We start from the raw sequence: 20,640 nt of genomic DNA, 5'->3' as shown, positions 1-20,640 counted from the left end.
CCTGTTAAAGGAAGTTTGTCTTCTGGAATCATCTACCAGTCAGGGTTCGGGAGGCAGACACCCTCTCTACTTTTAAGAGTAGGCTTCAAACTTTCCTCTTTGATAAAGCTTATAGTTAGAGCTGGATCAGGCTTTGACCAGCTCTTAGTTATGCTGCTATAGGCTTAGACTGACACACTGGGATCCTGTCTTTCCCTCTCTCTGCCTGTCTCTTACTTTAACTGTCCCTGTCCCATTAAAGTTACTAACCATAGACCTTTCTGGAGTCCCTGAGCTCCCTTGTCTCGTAGGTTCCTCTGTATCTCTGCCGTAGATTCCTTTTTTGGGTCTGTTATTCCTTCTTTCTTTCTCTTTTTTCCTTTTTTATTCCTTCTTACTTTCTTTCTCTCCTTTATTCTTTCTTTCTTTCTCTCTCTCTTATTCTTTATCTGTCTTTCTTTCTTTCTTACTTTCTTCATCCTTTATGTCTCCTTTTCTTATCCCATTCTTTCCTTCTATCATTCTTTCACCGTTTACTCTACTCTTTTTCTTTCTTATGTACTCCCTCACTTTCCTCTTTTCTTAGACCTTTCTGGATTCCCTGAGCTCCCTTGTCTTGTAGGACTCCAGCTGCTACAACTACTACTATCCATCTCACCACTATCATCCCTCTCTACAACACAGTCTCAGCAGATGTGGGTCTAACACGAGTCTGGTCCTGCTGGAGGTTTCTGTCTGTTAAAGGAAGTTTGTCCTTACCACTGTAACATGCTAAATGCTGCAAAGTGCTCTGCTCATGGTGGATTAAGATGAGATTAGACTGAGTCCTGTCTGTAAAATAGGACTTTAATCCCCTAAATCAAATAAACTTCTTAGCTTGATAAAACTTTCTTGCAGCAGGTGCAGAAAAGTGTCAGTGCTTCATCCCTCTGCTGTCCTCTTTCTTAATCAATCAATCAAAAACTCAAATATTTGATTAAATCATCTTGATCAAATATAAGCATAATCCTCTGGTGAGATGCAGCAAAAGTTGCCTGACAAACATCAATATTCCATAAGTTGGACGTTTGTGCTGCTCTTTATTCAGGGACAGAAAATGTGATTACTGTGGGGTTGCTGGTGACATCAACTCCTCCATGCACAGCTCACTACACATGGAAACTTTGGTTATATCAGGCTCAGTGGCTGTGACACAGCCGAATGTGCACAGAGTGTGTTCCAGCTTTAATTATTAATATCTATAACCCAAATCAGTCCCTTTTTTAAAGACTTAACATGCTCTAAAAAGTCATGAAGCTTTGCACATCCGACCTTTCCTTCTCTCTGCTCTGTAAGTATTAAACCTCCATTATCACCCCTTCACCCTCCTTCAGCCCTGAACACTAAACAAACTCGTCTTTACACCTTCACAGTGACAGAACACATTGGTCTGTGCTTGTTCTTCAAACCGTGCTGCTGTGAGCCGTCAGTCGACTGTCAACACCATGCAGCAGCGGCAGAAGGAGAGTGAGTGTGTGAGATCCACCCGCTGAATCTGCAGCTCTGTCAGCGCAGCAGCTGGATCCAAACATGTTCCAGCAGCTCAGGTTTAAGGTGGAGCTGTGGGAGACTGCTGCCTCACCCACGAGTGACACAACACTGATAATGACTGAGGATATTCTCTCTCTCACACACACACACACACACACACACACACACACACACACACACACACACACACACACACACACACACACACACACACACACACACACACACACACATTCAGGAGAACGGTTGCAACATCCTGCTTTCTCTCTCTCTCTTTTCAGACTCAACACTTCTTTATCCGTCTTTTTCTTCCTCTGACCCTTTCCCCCTCTCCACCTTTACATCTGATTTATCTCTTTCTTTTCTTTCTCCTCTTCTTGGCACTCTACGGTGGATCTGCAACACCTGTGTGAGTGCGAATATGTGTGTGCGTGTGTGTGCGAGTGCGTGTGTGTTTGTGTGTCACCAACAGCCGCCACTCCTGCAAACATCCTGTCGGTGAGCAGCTGTAATCAGCGGCCTTTACTGTCCACACACACACACACACACACACACACACACACACACACACACACACACACACACACACACACACACACACACACACACACACACACACACACACACACACACACACACACACACACACACACTCACACTCACACTCACACTCACACAGCTCCACCCATAGCTGAGCTCTGTTTGAGGAACTCCATGGTTATTCAGTAAATGCCTGACAGCAGGATTTACTTTAAACCTTTTATCTCTAAAGTGATATTTTTGCACCTTTAAAAGGACTTTGTTTTAAAACCTTACATTTTTGGTTGAACTAAATCGGTGCAATTATTAAAGTCTGCATGTGCACGTTTAGTCGATTTAACATCATCCTCGCTAGTCAGCAACAAAAGAACTAGCTGGTTGAACGAATAGTTAATATTTTATCACTGTAGGGCTCACATGTTAGTCAGATGTTGTGTCTAAGCTGTAGTGCAGCCAGCAGCCACTAGGTGGGGCTGCAGCTCTGGTTAATGGCTGCTGCTGCGATGCTATAACGCTCTACTACCCGGATGTAAACGAGTACATATGATAGCGCTCTTTGAGTAGTATCTCTTAACACGGGCAAACAATGTCCAGGTATGGCTATCACTAGCAGAGCAGATTAACGTCCACATTTTGGAGGCAGTGTTAAGAAATTACTCGAAACTAGGGGTGTAATCGATGTTTTGATTTATATTCCTATGATCAGACTACATCGATCTGTGCTTGTCAAGTTGTCCTTCCTAACGACATATATCGATCTAACATCGTTTTAAAAGGTAATAAATCGATTGTATCGATACAAGGAAATAACACATTGGATTTAAGCACGGCAGACTTTATATGAATGTGGTTTTTTGCACTTTTAATGATAAAGACGTTAAACGCTACTCAATTCAGGCTGCCTGTCTGTGACGTCATCGCCACGCACCAGCAGACATCCAAACATAGCATGGCGGATGGCAGGAGAAGCTGGCAAGCAAGAAATTATCAAGCCACCATTCCAGTCAAGTGTGTGGAAACACTTTGGCTTTTGCAAAGACGGAGATGTTCTAAGTAAGTCGCTCACTGTTTGTAGGATATGTAAAGGTCAAGTAAAGTACCGCGGCAACACCACTAATCTATCCAACCACCTAATAAAGGCTGATTAATACTTCTGCGTCGAACCGACGGCGTAGCCTATGCCGGAGGTTTGTGTAGCTCCCGTACCTACTCAGAGGCCTACACACGTAGCTGACGTGCACCTCCTCCAAAATGTAACTACCCGTAGAGCCGACGCGGACCGCAAGTTCTGTGATTGGTCCGCTCGGCGGCATTGTTTCCCGCAATTACAACACTTCCGGGATCCCTGCTCATCAGCCGTACATCGGCCGTGTACTTCATCTCCTCCTCTCTTTTCTTCCCTGTTATCATGTCTGTATGATAAACTGCAACATGTATCAGCTGTAGATTAACATAAGAAGCTCTGAATCACTGTGGAAACAGAGATCGTAGCAGGGCCGGAAGCAGGTGACCGGCTATCAGTGAGACCACACTGCCCTGAAGCGTTTCGGCAGAGAATAGCTGTGCGACACGGACACATCGACGTACAAGTATGCGGTGCTCAAGTCCGCGTCAGGACTAGGACAAAAACATCACGGCAACAACAGGAATCTAAGACTGTCCAGTATCAAGGTATTTATTTCACAGTCACACTGGTTGAATTTTTGGCTAAAAAGTTACTGAATCGATTTCAAGTCACTGAATCGTTTTGGATCGGATCGTTCTAAATTAACCAATATTATCCTTTAATCGTATCGGCAACCACGAATCATGATACTAATCGAATTGTTGTTAAAAAGAATCGTTACACCCCTATTAAACATGTTACCCGTTTTCAATACCATCAGTTAAATGCATTTTGTTGTGGTGGGAAATATAATTTAGGTGGAAAACAACGTATTCGGCATTGCTTTTTTGACATGAGAAAACACATTTTTTTTTTTTTTTACGGATTAATCGATAATAGATTGTTAACATTTCCAAAAATGATTAACAGAAAATACTTAAAATTCTGTGCTGGTTCCTCATTGCAATGGTTACACACCTTAATTTTTATATGCATTAAGCTATAGATATGTTTATATGTATTTAAGCACCAGGGGATAAACTGCTAAACAAAGGATCATTTCATCCGTCTATGCGATGACCATAAAGTGCTTATCTTGTGTGGACATCTTTGTGTTTGTGTGTGTGAGTCCTTGCCGACACAGTTTTGTGAGTAACGAGGCTATCGCCATGGTAGCCTATTGTTCATGGGAGTAAAACAAAAGGAGAGCGGGAGAGCGAGTGAGAGAGAGAGAGAGAGGGGGAGAGAGAGAGAGAGAGAGAGAGAGAGAGGGGGAGAGAGAGAGAGAGAGAGACAGAGAGACAGAGAGAGAGAGAGAGAGAGAGAGAGAGAGAGAGAGAGACAGAGAGAGAGAGACGAAGAACGGGGTTAGAAGAAGTTTAACGCAACGAGTAAAAACAATGATAGATGGAGAACAAGACTACGGAGTATTTGTTGAATCCAGGTTCAAGTTTGTGGGTTAGAAAGGTGTGTGTGTGTGTGTGTGTGTGTGTGTGTGTGTGTGTGTGTGTGTGTGTGTGTGTGTGTGTGTGTGTGTGTGTGTGTGTGTGTGTGTGTTTGTGTGTGTGTGTGTGTGTGTGTGTGTGTCTAACAGTCCTGCTGCTCTAAGCCTGATCTCTCCTCCCTCCTGGAGTCGGTCATGTGTCCCCAAACGTCTGTCCGTTACCCTGGAGCCCCCTGTTCATCGAAGGTCTGTCCTCTGAGCTGAAGACCTGAGTGAACCGATCTGACGCAGTGATCTGGGTTTGGTCCAAAGATCATACCCATATATACTTAACAACACGCTGACACACACTCAGCAAGAGAGGCGAGGCCGGGCGCTATCACTTCTATCGTTTGTGACCTACTTGACCCCGCCCGACCTGAATAAACATCCAGTCTGGAGAGACTCGGAGCTGCGGTTTCACAGACTGGGTGTAGACCAGTAAGGTATAAAACTAATCTTAATGGATCACTTGGCATCAACATTCAAATATTTTAACCTCCAGCCTTCAGGAGTTTTACGACAGCACTGCTCTATGCTGAGAACATTAAACCTCCATGTGATGCAAGAAAAAATCAAATGATAACTCGCAAAGGAGGAAACACAAGCAGCATGCTGGAACCTGTGTCAATGCAGCATCTCATCAAATATCAGGAGTGCCTGTGTTATCAGGCGATTCAGTGATTCTAAGCTACAACAGCTGCTGAGTCCTCTTTAATGCATCCTAAATATTTTCAAAAAGACCAAAGAACGAGCCTTCAGTTATCAGGCCCCTCTCCTTGGAATCATCCACCAGTTAGGGTCTGGGAGCTGGATCAGGCTTGGACCAACTCTTAGCTATGCTGCTGTAGGCTTAGACTGACACACTGGGATCCTGTCTTTCCCTCTCTCTCTTCTCTCTGCCTGTCACTTGCTTTAACTCACCCTGTCACATTAAAGTTACTAACCATAGACCTTTCTGGAGTCCCTGAGCTCCCTTGTCTCATAGGTTCCTCTGTATCTCTGCAGTAGATTTCTTTTTTGAGTCTGTCATTCATTCTTTCTTTCTTTCTTTCTTTCTATCTATCTTTCTTTTATTTTTTTGAAGTTGTGTTTTTTGGGCATTTTTTTTACTTTAATAACAGGACAGCTGAAGAGAGACAGGAAATGTGGGGACTGGGGAGTAGAGAGTGAGGGAAGACATGCAGCAGGACTGGATCTTATCCTGTCTTGATGTTGGGTCTTTGTTGATAATAAAACAGAGAACGGTCTAGACCTGCTCTGTTTGGAAAGAGTCTGAGAATAACGTTTGTTGCGATTTAGTGCTGTATCAATAAAGATTGATTGATAAGTATGACAACCAACCAACCAACCTGAAGGTCCTGTGTCCTATCCTATGTTGACATTAGCATGCAGGCTGATAAAGGAAGGGATAAAGACTTGGATCGATAACGGTGCTGGTATCGTTTAAATCCAATCCTGGTTGAGGACCCTGAAGTCATACGGTTTGGTCGTTAAAGACAGCCCTTCACCGAGGCAGTATCCCCCTTATCCACTTCCATAAACTGTCTGCAGCACCTCCCTCCCTCCCTCCCTCCCCCTCGTTCATTCAGAGATTTATCTGAACTCATTCACAAAAGGTATCCGTTTAATTCAACGTCCCGGATCTGCGTCACATCAGCAGTGTTTGAGCCTCTCAGGCCTCTCATTGCTGCTGATACCTGCTGATCTGTTAGTCGGTTGCTGTGGAGATGCAACAACACAAAGAGCAACACGGACAGTGATGGAGGGCGGAGGAGGAGGAGGGTAAGTTTGTATTAGAGACAAAGAACAAGGAGAAACGGAAAGTGAGGAAGAGTGTGTGTGTGTGTGTGTGTGTGTGTGTAAAGGTGAATCAGGTTGGAGCTGAATGCCTCTCTTATCAGCGGGGCACACCCTCTGTTAGGCACAGGAAGTTACATAATGAGTGAACAGCAGAGCGCTGAATACCTGCTCAGTGATCCTTACAGGCTGATAATCATAGTCAGGTTTCTAATCTGCTTAATCCAACCAAATTATAACCAGGCCGGTGGATTATTAACAAAACATTTAGGACTACAAATAACTGCAGACCTACTGAGAGGAAAGAAAGGAGACGAGAGGAGAATAATCCACCATGGTCTCTTCTACCTCAAAGAAAGCAGATTTATGTTCAAATGATCGTGTCCAAACTTTAGTAGTAAAAAAAAATAAAAAAATAAAAAAATAAAAAAAAAACAGTTAAAGCTTTTACACTTCCTTCTGTTAAATCATGATGATGTTATTTAATGAAGATAAATTTAGCTGCAAAGACTTGTTGATATCTCAAAGAATGCTGCAAAGAAACCGCAGGAAATGGTTTTCAAAACACTAATCAATGACGCTTAGGCTGCACAAAACCTTCAGATATAAAACTTTTAAAATGCCCAAAGTATTAAAGCTGGGGTTGGCAGTCAGATTTAGATACACTTCTTGTTATACTGGTTAAAATTATCTTTATCTCCCGATGGCAATCAATACGTAATGTGTTCTTACAAAGGAGGTAAAAAAAAGCCGCTATCTACAGCCGGAGTAAACCTGGGAAAACACCAACCAATCCCTGTCATCAGGAGCCAAATTATGAAACTAATCAAATTCCGTCCTGCCGTTCTGCCCGTCTCCTGCACGTACATTTCATGTTTGTGTTTTTAACTTGACTGTGATACACTATGATAATGTTTTGTTGTCTCTTACTGCTGAGTGAGACATGAGTTGACATAGTGCAAAACACAAACGATGTGCTGACGACCAGTTTTGAATCAGTCACGATCATATGGTCATGAATCAGCGCTGCTCGTGCATGTGAGCGGGGGCGTCGTTTTGTTTTTGTCTGGGTTAGACGGAGTCTTGAGGAAATACTACATTCAAATTCATGCTAGTTTTCCGTGGCTACCAACCCTAGCTTTAAGACTATATCCACACTTCCAAAACAGAACGTATGGCAGGTAAAACAACAAACCAGCAATTAGTAGAAAAAAATAACTACATTTTTAGCGCTCTTTAATATAAAAAACTCTTGAAACTAAGAAATCAAAACAGAAAATGAATACACGTTTAGTTTTTCTAGGATGAAAGTCATTTGTTGTTCTAATCGGTGTTTAGCTTCTTGTCATTTTATAGAATACTTTAGAATAATGATAAATAATAAACTCAGAGACTTGTATGATCTATTTCTATGCTTGAGCAGATGTTAAAGCTCCTGTGACAAACATTTGTTATATATTTCTTATTTAGCCACTTTTTTAAAACTTAAAGCTCCTGTAAGGAACTTCCTGTTTGTGTTGACTTTGGTGCCCCCCTGTGGACAAAGTGATACCTCTTATCTCTAGTCCTGTAGGTGTGAAAGTAGAGTTGTCTATTAACAGTCAAACATATCACTTCCTGATTATTTGTCATGGAAAAAGTAAAAAAATATAAAAGCTGTTTGTTCAGCATGCTGTCAGTTATCTGGTCTGACACCTACCCCCTCGCTGTGGTTAAAGGCATTACATATTATAGTTTGAAAACTGTCTTACTGCTGATGCTCTTGTTTGCTTTTGTAGGCCATATAAAAGCATCACTGTTAATTTCAGCCTGTATCATAGCCAGTTAAAAACACCTCACAGGAGCTTTAATGCAAATTTTTACTACTTTTAATAAACTATGGCTTACACTACCTCTGAGTTTAGATAGCACAAACTCAAAAAGTGTCTACGGGCACTGCTGGCTTCTGTTAGAGCTCAAAGAGTTTATCTGAAACTCCAAACATGGGAAGTACGTCAGACTGTGAGGCACTCTCCGGTAACTGCAGGCAGTGAGCTCACATTTTTTCACCTGGTGATGTCTGTTAAACACATGCAGTTGTGCTGTTACCTCTTTCAGGATTGCCCCCCCTCCTCAGCCCCTGACTGGAGTCAATACGAGGATCTGTCTCACAGGAAACACAAAGAATCTGTGAAATCCAGTCACACCTTTCGTACACTGAGACATCCAGAACATTCTCCGTTGGGTAACTGTAGCTCACTCTCTCTCTCTCTCTCTCTCTCTCTCTCTCTCTCTCTCTATTCTGCTCCTTAAAGGCAACAACTGCTGTCCCTCATTACAACAGCTGTTCCTCCACACGATGATGACTACATCACCACCTCACAAACACACATGTTCGGCTTCCTAACCTGCAATTTTCTGCAGCTCAGAACAGAACGCTCGACGCCTGAGGCCGATCGTCACGCTGATGTCAGCCAGCCTCGATTCCTGATAAACATTTAGCATCAAACACCGGCACGGCCCGCTGTCAGCAGTCGCTAATCTGCTTCTTAAATACAACAGAGCAGGACAGCATGTTAGAAAGCTGCTTTATGAATGGAGCATGAATTACAGTAGCTCCACAGGTGAACATGCAAATGTCCTCTGGGTTAGGTCAAAAAGTTTTAAAACGTTCATACTTTTTAACATCATGTGCTCTTAAAACAATACTATATTTGTTATTTTTAAATTTAGCAGAGCGGAAAAGCCCTAAAAGCTTTGGAAAAACAGACCCACAGTCATATTTATAACCGAAAGCTGTGAGAGAGCGCTCTGTGGTGGTTGATCGAAGAAGAGATAAAGTAAAGAGAGACAGCATCAGTAAAGAAGACTAACAGAGAATTCAGATATTATTATCTGATTTAGGCTCTAAAGTATGTATAAACAGGACACCAGTTTGGCTGAGCGGTTAAACTATGCACCCCATGTATATCAATCAATCAGACTTTATTTGTACAGCGCTTTACAATACAATGACATTTTAACAAAAAGTGCTGTACATGAAAACAACTTCGAATAGAATACATTTAAGAAAGATGGTTAAAAGATATATTAAATTAAAAATAAAAAGATCCCCCATCCTAATCCCAGCCGTAATTTCCACCATAAATTACAAATAAATTCTTTAAAAATCCTACAATGTGAATTCCTGGATATTTTTTTCTCATTTTGTCTCTCATAGTTGAAGTGTACCTCTGATGAAAATTACAGACCTCTCTCATCTTTCTACGTAGGAGAACTTGCAAAATCAGTGGCTGACTAAATACTTTTTTGCCCCACTATAGCTCCGCTCTCCATCACAGCCACTTCACCTCTCACCGTTCTAACTCACAGGACGGCAAATACTGATGTTTGTGTCTACACTTTACTTTATTTATTCTGCCTTTTATTAACAGTGTGTCAGATGTTTGTCTGTGATCAGTGACCAGCACCAGACAGGTTTGGGTGCCCAGGAGTTTATTCTTGCAGCTATCGGCAGGGTTTAAGCTCAAAATCCTGGTATCATGACGACTCCAAAGGGAAGCTAAACGACGTATGACAACAAACTGGCTCACCAAAATTTGCCACAACTAGGATATGACTCAAAAGGTGTCAAAAAACATTTCCCCTTATTTTCTTCAACACTTAAAAAGAAAGGAAACAAAGATGGAGGTGAAGGTGTGGTGGTAAAAGTGAGTTAGGAAAGGAAAGCTCTTTAAAAAAGTCAGGAGGTACCTGCAGTAAACAGGATGTGGATTAACTATGAATGTGTGTGTGTGCACAGGGTTTGACCCATGCTACACACACACACACACACACACACACACACACACACACACGCACACACACACACACACACACACACACACACAATCCCCAATGATGAGATCATAACACCACCCACAAACCCCCCAATTCGCCTCAGACACAGTTTATCACCCGCCTCCCCACAGAGGATCCAGTGGATGGTGGCAGTGGAACAAAAGCCATGCAAACACACACGCACACGCACACACACACACACACACACACACACACACAAAACGAACACACACGTCTCCCTCCCATAACCTTTAAACATCTCTCAACAAACACTTAATTTAAACCCAACCATAAACACACACACACACACCCTCTGCTACTGACAAACGCTTCCTTCAACACACCGAGGAAGGACTAACACAAACACACACCACTCCCCAGAGCTGTGGAGTCATCACATGACAACAGTCCTTAAAGGTGACATATCATGCAAAATTGACTTTTTAATGGTTCTTTACCTGAAATATGTGTCCCTGGCATGTCTACAAACCCCCCGAGAATGAAAAAAATCCGTTCTGCCCCTGTTTTGATTTCTACACCTTTCTGTAAATGTGTGTGAAACGAGCCGTTTCAGACTTCCGTGTTTTTGTTACGTAACAACAATATCCGGTCTGTCACGGAGTCAGAGCTCGGAGCTTGTTCAGCCCATAGACTGTATAAAATAATACTGAATCCCTCCCCCGTTTTTCATTACCTGCACAAATGTGTGGTAACAAGGAGCTTAGGAGGGAGGCATGCTAGTTGTAGGCTGTCTTAATAAACACAAAGGTCGGTTTTACTCCCCACGTCTGCAGATTTGAAGATCTAGTGGATGATTTTTATTTATCATGGATAAGTGCTAGCGCTAGTTAGCATAGCTACATAGCTACATGTCCTAGCTGTAGCTGTGTACCAAGACACACGTCGACATACTGACAAATAAAACAACAAGAAACACAGAATCTGTGAACAATCCTTCAGAAAGATCCTGCTGCCTTTCTGGCAGAGGTCGGTTTTACTCCCCACGTCTGCAGATTTGAAGATCTAGTGGATGATTTTTATTTATCATGGATAAGTGCTAGCGCTAATTGGCATAGCCACATAGCTATATGTTCATAGCTGTAGCTGTAGCTGTAGCTGTGTACCAAGACACACGTCGACATACTGACAAATAAAACAACAAGAAACACTAAATCTGTGACCAATCCTTCATAAAAGGTCCTGCTGCCTTTCTGGCAGAGGTCGGTTTTACTCCCCACGTCTGCAGATTTGAAGATCTAGTGGATGATTTTTATTTATCATGGATAAGTGCTAGCGCTAGTTAGCATAGCCACATAGCTACATGTTCGTAGCTGTGTACCAAGACACACGTCTACATACTGATAAATAAAACAACAAGAAACACTAAATCTGTGACCAATCGTTCAGAAAGGTCCTGCTACAGGCGCCTCTCCGTCAGGATCAGATTCTGGATCAGATTCAGAGGGTTGAAGTAACGCGATCTCTGAGCAGCCGTGTATATTCAGCCAACATGTAAACATTAGATCAACGTGCTGGAGAGCCGAGGCACATCCACTTCCGGAGGGGGCGTGGTCAGAGGGAAAACAGAGTGTTCTGATGAGGAATGAAGAAGAGGACTTTTCAGGCATGCCAAAATCTGATTTCAAAGTGTTTTTTTGAGCATAAACTTTAAAGACATGTTTTGGGGACCTCTTAGACCAATATATATTGATGAAAAAAGCGTGATATGTCCCCTTTAAACGAGGACCACCACTATCATCCTCATCATCTTTTCACTGTTATCTGTGGGTGGTTATGTCATATTCAGACCAGCTGCTCTGATTTTATTCCAGTTTTGCCGTATGTCCAGATTCGGTGCAGCAGCTGAAGTCCTCCCTAAGCCTTTAAATGACTGCATGAAAAACTATTTAGCATCAGCATTGTGTGCTACCTGTGTATATTCAGAGCTTGTTCAGCAGCTAAATGTGGTCTAGGTAAATAATATGCTGCTAACGTTGTGGTTCTAGATACAACAGCACACCTTCAGAGGTCTAGAGGAGTCCTGGTCTCATCAGTTCAGGGCTATTTTGGCCACTTAATATTATGTTGCGTTAACACCAAACGCCAATAATATCTTTACATGACATGTAAAGACAACGTAAAGACACAAGTTGAATGACGCAAATGGGCGGCGCTAATTGCATGTTTTGCACGAATGGTGCAAATTTGAGACACGTTCATACCATAGACTGTATAAATAACGGAGGTAGTATCCGTGACGTCACCCATCAGTTTCTGAAGTGCTGTTTTGAGGAGCCATATTGCTACTGTAGAGCGATTGTGACGTAAAGAGGCAGGCTTTGAGCCTCCTAGCCAACAGCTACTGTGTTCCCGCCTGTCAATCAAGTCAGCTGTGCCTCTCATTGGAAGACTCCTAATCTTAATATCTTCGAAATTACTGCATTATGAAAAAATTCACCCCCCTCACAGTGTGTGCTGATCGAGAAATGAGCTATCAAAGACTACACTTGTCTTTTGTACCATGCTGTAAACATGTTTATTTCTGCTGTAAAGATCGGCTTTTTTGAATTGGTGTGTAGGGCTGGGTATCACCAGGTCCCTCGTGATACGATACTATCACGATATTTTGCCTACGATAACGATACTATCACAATACAGTGATTCTGCGATAATCGATAAATTGCAAGAAATATCATCCACAATACATCACGATATCTGTGTCACTGAAGAAATTCAGAATTTATTGACTGCACTGAATCCATTTCACAGGAATTACAAAACATTGCCAATGAATTTCACATGAACGACAGCCAAGTAAAACAAAGTATCTACTGCACACATAGTGTTAGAGGCCCTCAATAGGCGCCCCCGGGCCGCATCAGGCCCGCCGGCCGCCTATTTATCGCCCCCGAACTGTTATTCCCTCACTATACGTTTTGGTCGGGTCAGCACGTGTATACCGCGACTTGTCTCCATGCCAACAATGCGCAGACAGCATGTTACTGGGTCACTTAAAGTTTACTGCTGCGAGTGCAATTTTTAACTTTCACTTTCGTTTTTGGAGTAGTTTGCATATTGGCACTTTGCCAGCTTTAGGAGCCTAGAATGCACAAAAATGGAGTGTTAAGTTCACTGCTCAAAGAAAAGTGGACGGTGAAAATCTGCAATTGAAAGAAGAATGGAGTGAAACTTTTGCATTTATTGACCCTCCAACAGCACAAGAACCGTGTGCTTAAAATGCCAAGAGACTTTAGCTGTGAAGAGGATTTCCAATTTGAAACGGCATTATGAGACCAAGCATAGGAATTTTGAAGAGACATTTCTTCAAAATTCAGAGGTAAGAACTACAAAAATAAATGCACTGAAATCGTCATATCAAGCTGCAAGCAGAACTCGACACATCTATGACACAAAAACATTTTAATTCATATTGTTGTTCTTTTGAACGAAAAGGATATTTTGTTTTAAATATTACAGCTCTTATTGCATGACCGACCTCATTAAATGGACCTTTGAAAAAATATTTTTGGCCCTTTAAGATTTGTGTTTGAGTACCCCTGGTCTAAGATCTTTACAAATAAAGCAAGCGATGGACTTTGTGATACTCACAGCCCTGGGGGATGCAGAAGAAAGCTTTGCTTTAAATACGGTGTTGATTGTAGGCTGGCTTACAGAAACGTTAGCATTAGCGTTGTGAACAGTCCTCTCCTCCACGGCAAGCTCTGCAAACTCTTAAAGTGTTGTTCCATTGTCAGTATAGTAAAAGCCGAAGTGGGACCAGACTTTAGATTTGAAATTCGACGGTGTATCTTTCACGTGTTTTTCTCTGCTGTTTGCTAATCCTCCGCCCTGCACCATTTTCTTTTTCTTCTTTTTATTTCCCTCAAAGAGTACTCTACCACAGCACCCACTCTTGTTCATGCTAAGCCCCATCATGTGGAGGCTTGAAGTAGTGACTCTGTAAATCAAAATTGTAGCAGGCTTTTGTGAGAAAATCTGTTTAGAATGGCTGTACGTTTATTGTTTACATATCGATATTTTGTGCCAGTGTATCGATAACGTATGGCAAGACGGAATATCGTGATATATCGTAGTATCGATATTTTGGCTCATCCCTAGGTTTCTGGTACTTCAGGAACCAGCCTCAAACCGATCGTCAATGAACTGCAGTTTTTAGCACTTCCACATTGGACTCTTATTTTTAGACCAGAGGTTGGTTTAATGCTTCATTCACAAGGGATTAAAAAGCTGAACTCAAGCAATTCATACACGCTGCGTTAGCCAATCAGCGTGCAGATACTCCTGATGTATGACAGAACAGACCGGCGGACAAGAGCTCACTGTGAGGAAAGAGAGTGAGGAGGATTATCTGTTAAGTTGTGAAAACCTTTGTCTGTCAATTGAATCCATCTATCTCTTGTACTAGGAAGTTTGCTCCGCCCCTTTAGCATAACCAGCTCCACCATTGAATGTAATCGAGTTCAACGTTGTTTGATGACGACGGACTGGAGTGGCGTTTGAAGGGAATCTCTAAAACTTTCCGTTTTGATAAAACTTATAGTTAGAGCTGGCACAGGCTTGGACCAGATCTTAGTTATGCTGCTATAGGCTTAGACTGACACACTGGTATCCTATCTCACCCCCTTCCCTCCAATCCCCACATCACTTACTTTAACTCTCACTGACCCATTAAAGTTACTAACCATAGAGCTTTCTGGAGTCCCTGAGCTCCCTTGTCTCGTAGGTTCCTCTGAGCTGCCGTAGACATCCTCCAGCTAAAACGGACGTGCTGGACTCCAGCGGCAACAACTTCTACTACTTGTCTCATCACTATCACCGCTCCCTCTTTCTCTTATTCTCCTCTATCCCTCTTTCCAGACCCATCTCGGTCAAGGCAGATGGCTGTCTAACATGAGTCTGGTTCTGCTCGAGGTTTCTGCCTGTTAAAAGGAAGTTTTTCCTTGTCACTGTAACTAGCTAAATACTGCGAGGAGCAATGCTCATGGTGGATTAAGGTGGGGTCAGACTGAGTCTTACCCTGTATTGGTGTTGGGTCTCTGTTCATAATTTGACATAGAGTGGTCTAGACCTGCTGTCTTTGTAAAAGCGTCTTGAGATAACGTTTGTTGTGATTGGGCGCTATACAATTAAAGATTAATTGATTGATATCACGAAAACTTGTGGAGCGAGAAAACACAAAATATGACACATATACGCACAGGAAACTGTGCCTCTTAATAAAATGGAGATGAGCTGATGGTATTTTCTGCAGAAGAAGACGTGCTCATGGAAATATTTGACATCATTCTCTTTTAATGATTGAGAGTAATATGGAAAGACATTATCTGTCATCACTGAGCACCAGCATCAGCCACCCTCATAGTGGGGTGGAGGCAGATGTCATCACTGTTGCTCATTATGACTCGGGGTAAGTGATAAAGCATGTTTGCAATAAAGTGGGTGAGCTGATCCCTCAGGTCTCCAGAGAAATTTCCAGCTGTTCTGGAATGACTGATCGATTAAGATCTCTTCCAAAGGTCAAACGCTTGACCCCTGCTCCAGAGAAGTGAGCAGTCTTCCTCCATAGCATCATGTCACCACTCCCTAACTGTGGCACCCACTGATGACATCACCGCATGAGGCATCGCTGTAATAACGGTGCAGCTTAATAAGAGTCACATGAGTCATGCAGCAGCGGCTCAGAGGGGGCGATCCCACCAAAAAAGAACCAGATTACAGATGATGGCGAGAGGGAGGCTTTGATTTGGTTAATGAGGGGCGAACGAGATAGAGATTGTATGTCATTCTGACTCTCTCTCTCTTTAATCTGGTCACTGGTGGGATTCAAACAGCTGCAGAGAGAGAGAGAGAGAGAGAGATCAAAGAGGAAGAAAAAGTTGCTCTCACGTCTTTCAGACTCGTGCACAAGGAATCAAAGAAGTGAATGAACCGAGAAGAAATAATGGAAACTTGAAAGAGTGGAAGAAGAAGGTGATTCTGTGGTGTCAGGGTTTGCATTCAGCGGAGGGGCCACGACTGAGAGCTGGAGCGTGAGGAAGTCTGGAGTTAACAGATGTGGTGAGAAGGCGAGCTTTTAACCGTCCTGACAAATCAACTCTGAATTTAAAGCTCTAGTGAGGAGCTTTCAGGAGTTAAATTCATTCTAAAGTTTGTTACTGATCTACAAAAGCAATCAAGACAAAACATGCAAAGGCCAAAGGTCATAGCAGAACTGAAGGGAACGGAACAGATCAAAGCAGAACAGAAAGATATAGAATAGATCAAAGCAGAAAGGAATGGAACGGAACAGATCAAAGCAGAACAGAACAATATAGAATAGATCAAAGCAGAACGGAATGGAACGGAACAGATCAAAGCAGAACAGAACGATACAGAGTAGATCAAAGCAGGGCGGAAAGGAAGGGAACAGATCAAAATAGAACAGAACAATACAAAATAGATCAAAGCAGAGTGGAACAGAACAGAACAAAGCAGGACGAAGCGGAATAGCTCAAAGCAGAATGGAATTCAATGGAACTGATCAAAGCACAACAGAATGGAACAGAACAGATCAAAACAACGGAATGGAACAAAAGAGATCAAAGCAGAACGGAATTGAACAGAATAGATCAAAGCAGAACGGAATGGAACAAAACAGATCAGAGCAGAATGAAATGTAACAGATCAAAGCAGAACAGAATGGAACAGAATAGATCAAAGCAGCACAGAATGGAATAGAATAGATCAAAGCAGAACAGAATGGAACACAATAGAATGTTGAATGTCTGATTGATCAAAGCCCCATAACAATGGTGGTTAATTCTGAACATCAGAAGCAGAACCTGCAAAGAAAGAAGAGGTACTACTCTGTCCAAAGCTTTAAGCTCAGCTGAGTTAAATTAACAGAGAAATCAAGCAGCCTTCCTCTGCTGGATTTAAACTGTCAGCTCAATAAACACACAAAACAGAACCAGGAAACCGCTCTGGAAGAATAAGTGTGAGTAAATATCAAACTGTGAATCTCAGCCATTCATAGAGAGAGTTTGTGTCTGGGTATGATAAATTGTTTAACTCATGTACTGTTCCCTCTCTGGAGAACAGATCAAACCAAAGACAGAACACGAGCTACACAAACTGAAACCAGACTTTAGCCTTGCGGGCCTCCAGTACGACGACAGACTGAATAACACAATCAGTAACACAAACAGGGACTCAGTCTGCTCCTCCGTCAGCCAATGTCCCCGCAGAGATATCCTCAGATTAGACCTTCGGAGGGTTGTATTTCAACAACATGGACAGTGATTGGATAACTGACAACAGAACTAAAGATTTTTAGAGATTTTGATGTTTTGTGAGAGAATTTAAAAATAAAACATTAGTGGGCCTGGTGTTGAGCCCTGTGGCACACCACAAGTAACATGAGCAGAGTGGTTTAAGTTTTCTGTGAAGCAGGAGGTTGTGTCAGTGTAGAGGATCTGAACAAGATTAAAGCCTTGTTAAACGATCAAGAAATATGCAAAAACAGCAACAAAGACAAATACATTTAAAAATAAAGAAGGGGATATAAATAACAAACCAGTTTCCGTTAGAAGACAGAGGAGTTTGAAGTGAAAAACTGGGAGAGAACCACAAAAAAGCTGAGTAACCACTGCAGAGTTTCCCTGTCATTAACACACACAAGCTCACACATACACACACACACACACACATCTGGCATTACGTCTGCATGCATAAACAGGACACACACTGACAAACACACTGCAGCGTTTAGCCTCCGATGACCTCACCCTGCTGGTTCCCAGGCTATGATGTCATCAGAACCAGACAGGCCATGTGGCGAGGAAGAGGAGGAGGAGGGCGAAGATGAAGATTAGACAGGAGATAACAATGGAGAGAGAGAAATGGAGTGCATTAGAGGAAAAAGAGGACAATACCAAAACATGTGCAACAAGATGAAGTAGAGAGTCAGTTTTAGAGGAGAGCAAAAGCGAGTCCTGCAGCGCAGATCACGAGTTCCCTGCGACATTCACTTCACACCTGTGGGTCTTAATAGAGAAAATTCCCTCTCTTCGTGCCCCCTTTGAGCAGCTAACTAAAGAGATCAGCTCCTCTGATGCATCTGTAGCATACGTTATTCCTTTAATTGCAGCACTAAAGCGTCTTCTAAGCAAAGAAGTTGAGACAGACCATGGAGTTTAACCAATGAAAAGTACAGTCTTAGAGTCTGTCAGCACACGTTTCACTGAGATCTATTCGGATCCTCTGCACTTCATCCCGACTGTACTTGATCCGCGTTATAAAGATCATTACTTGGATGTGGGAAAGCAGCGGAGAGAAATGATCCAGGCTGCGATGGATGCGGAGAACCCGCTTGTAGACGGAAAAGCACACAGTGCAGGAGGAGGAGAACAGAGCGGCCTAGGGGCAGTGGCGTGTCCAGAGCTTTCTGACCGGGATGGCCCAACTGAGGCTCTCACATAGGCAGGGGTGGTCAGTGCATTTACAAATAAATAACATTTACCCTTTCTGTCTTCACAACATACTTTCATTAAAGTATTAAACAGTTGTTATATTCCCTTTGACTTAAAAAAAAAACATGACAAAGTGGCATAAATCTTCTAAGCTTAATTCTTTAAGGACTTACAAAAGATGTTTTTTCAAAGTCCCATTTGAGGATAAAGAGCCTAGAAAATGCCTGGTCAACACAAACAGAAAATGTATGGCTTAATCTCAAATCCAAGGAGTGAAATGTTACAACTGTCCCCGGTCTCCCTACTAATAATTGGCATAATAATTTATTTCGGTGTTTCGGTTTTCAGCCTTGATTTCCTCATTTTTGGTTTTTTGGTTTTGGCCAAGAATTTTCATTTTGGTGCATCCCTAGTTTTCTTTGTACTTTTAATGATAAAAACGTTAAACGTTACTCAATTCAGGCTGCCTTTCTGTCACGTCATTGCCACGCGCCAGCAGAGGAGAAGCCGTTGAGCAAGAAACTATCAAGCCACCACTGCTGTCCAGTGTGTGGAAACACCACGGCAACACAACAAATCTATTCAACCACCTACTAAGGGGCCATGGGATTTCACACAACGCCGGCCACCCAGGCACCTCTTACAGGGTAAGGTGACTTTGGCTCTGCAGAAGCCTCAGGCCTCGCCAGCATGTTTAGTCAGAGACTAGGACAAAACTCGGCTCGGGCCAAAAACATCATGGCAACAACAGGAATCTAGGACTGTCCAGTATCAAGGTATTTCTTTCACAGTCACACTGGTTGAATTTTCAGCAAAAAAGTCACTGAATCAATTTCAGGTCACTGAATCTTTTTAGATTGTATCGTTCTAAATGAACCAATATTATCCTTTAATCGTATCGGCAACCACAAATCATGATACTAATCGAATCGTTGTTAAAAAGAATCGTTACACCCCTATTAAACATGTGACCCGTATTCAATACCGTCAGTTATATGCATTTTGTTGTTGTGGAAAATATAAGGGGATAATATAGGGGGAAAAACGTATTCGGCATTGTTTACACAGCATGAATAATTCGGCTTTTAAAACCCTCCTGAAAGAGACAAAAGGTAAAAAGAGAAGAAGAGTAAAAGAGAAGAGATGAGGAACATGAGTGAGTGAAAAGCAGAGTTTGAGATGTCTGTGATGGAGCCAGGCTGCAGGAGGTTCACCACGATGATTATCACCATACAATCCTCATTGAACCACCGTGACCACACACACAAACACACAGATTACCACGGCACAGAGTGTTAGTGTGTGTGCTGGGAAGTTTGAGTGTGGGTGTGTTTAAATGTAGAGGCTCAGGTTTTGATGTTTATGTGTGTATGAGAGAGAAAGAGAGAGAGAGAGAGAAACAGAGAGAGAGAAACAGAGAGAGAGAGAGAGAGAGAGAGAGAGAGAGGAGAGAGAGAGAGAGAGAGAGAGAGAAAATGTCACTGTCATCTTTCGTACCCTGATCATCATCATTAAGCAGATATTCAGCCACAGTCACTGTCTGACTCAGCGTCATGTCTGCTTCAACTTCATCCAGACAACAGAGGCGTGTGTGTGTGCGTGCGTGCGTGTGTGTGTTTGTGTGATTACAGCCTCCACATCAAAGACAATCCAGCGTGACTGACTGAGGCGACATGAAGGCTCAAACGTCCGCTGTGAGGTGACGAGACGACGGGAAGGACAAAGAGAAGTGACGGGCTGCACACTGCTCGTTTAAACACAGACAGCCACTGAGAAAACTTTCTTATTTGTCAATTAGTGGCACAAAACAAAACTGAAGCACCTTGTTTGCGTGCGGTAATCTGCCGTGTAACAAGCTGAGCGTTCTCTTTGATCAAAGAGGGCCGTGTGAGGAACTTGTGTAGTTGTCTGAC

At 42.6% G+C, this 20,640-nt stretch overlaps 1 protein-coding gene across 1 annotated transcript in view; it reads right to left on the bottom strand.

Moving 5' to 3' along the window:
- Positions 1–20,640, bottom strand: part of LOC117821206 (filamin-B) — a 94,025-nt gene that overhangs the window by 54,616 nt on the left and 18,769 nt on the right.

Source organism: Notolabrus celidotus, chromosome 1, assembly GCF_009762535.1.
Source record: "Notolabrus celidotus isolate fNotCel1 chromosome 1, fNotCel1.pri, whole genome shotgun sequence".
Classification (NCBI taxonomy): Eukaryota; Metazoa; Chordata; class Actinopteri; order Labriformes; family Labridae; genus Notolabrus; species Notolabrus celidotus.
This window is presented reverse-complemented; position numbering and strand designations above follow the sequence as displayed.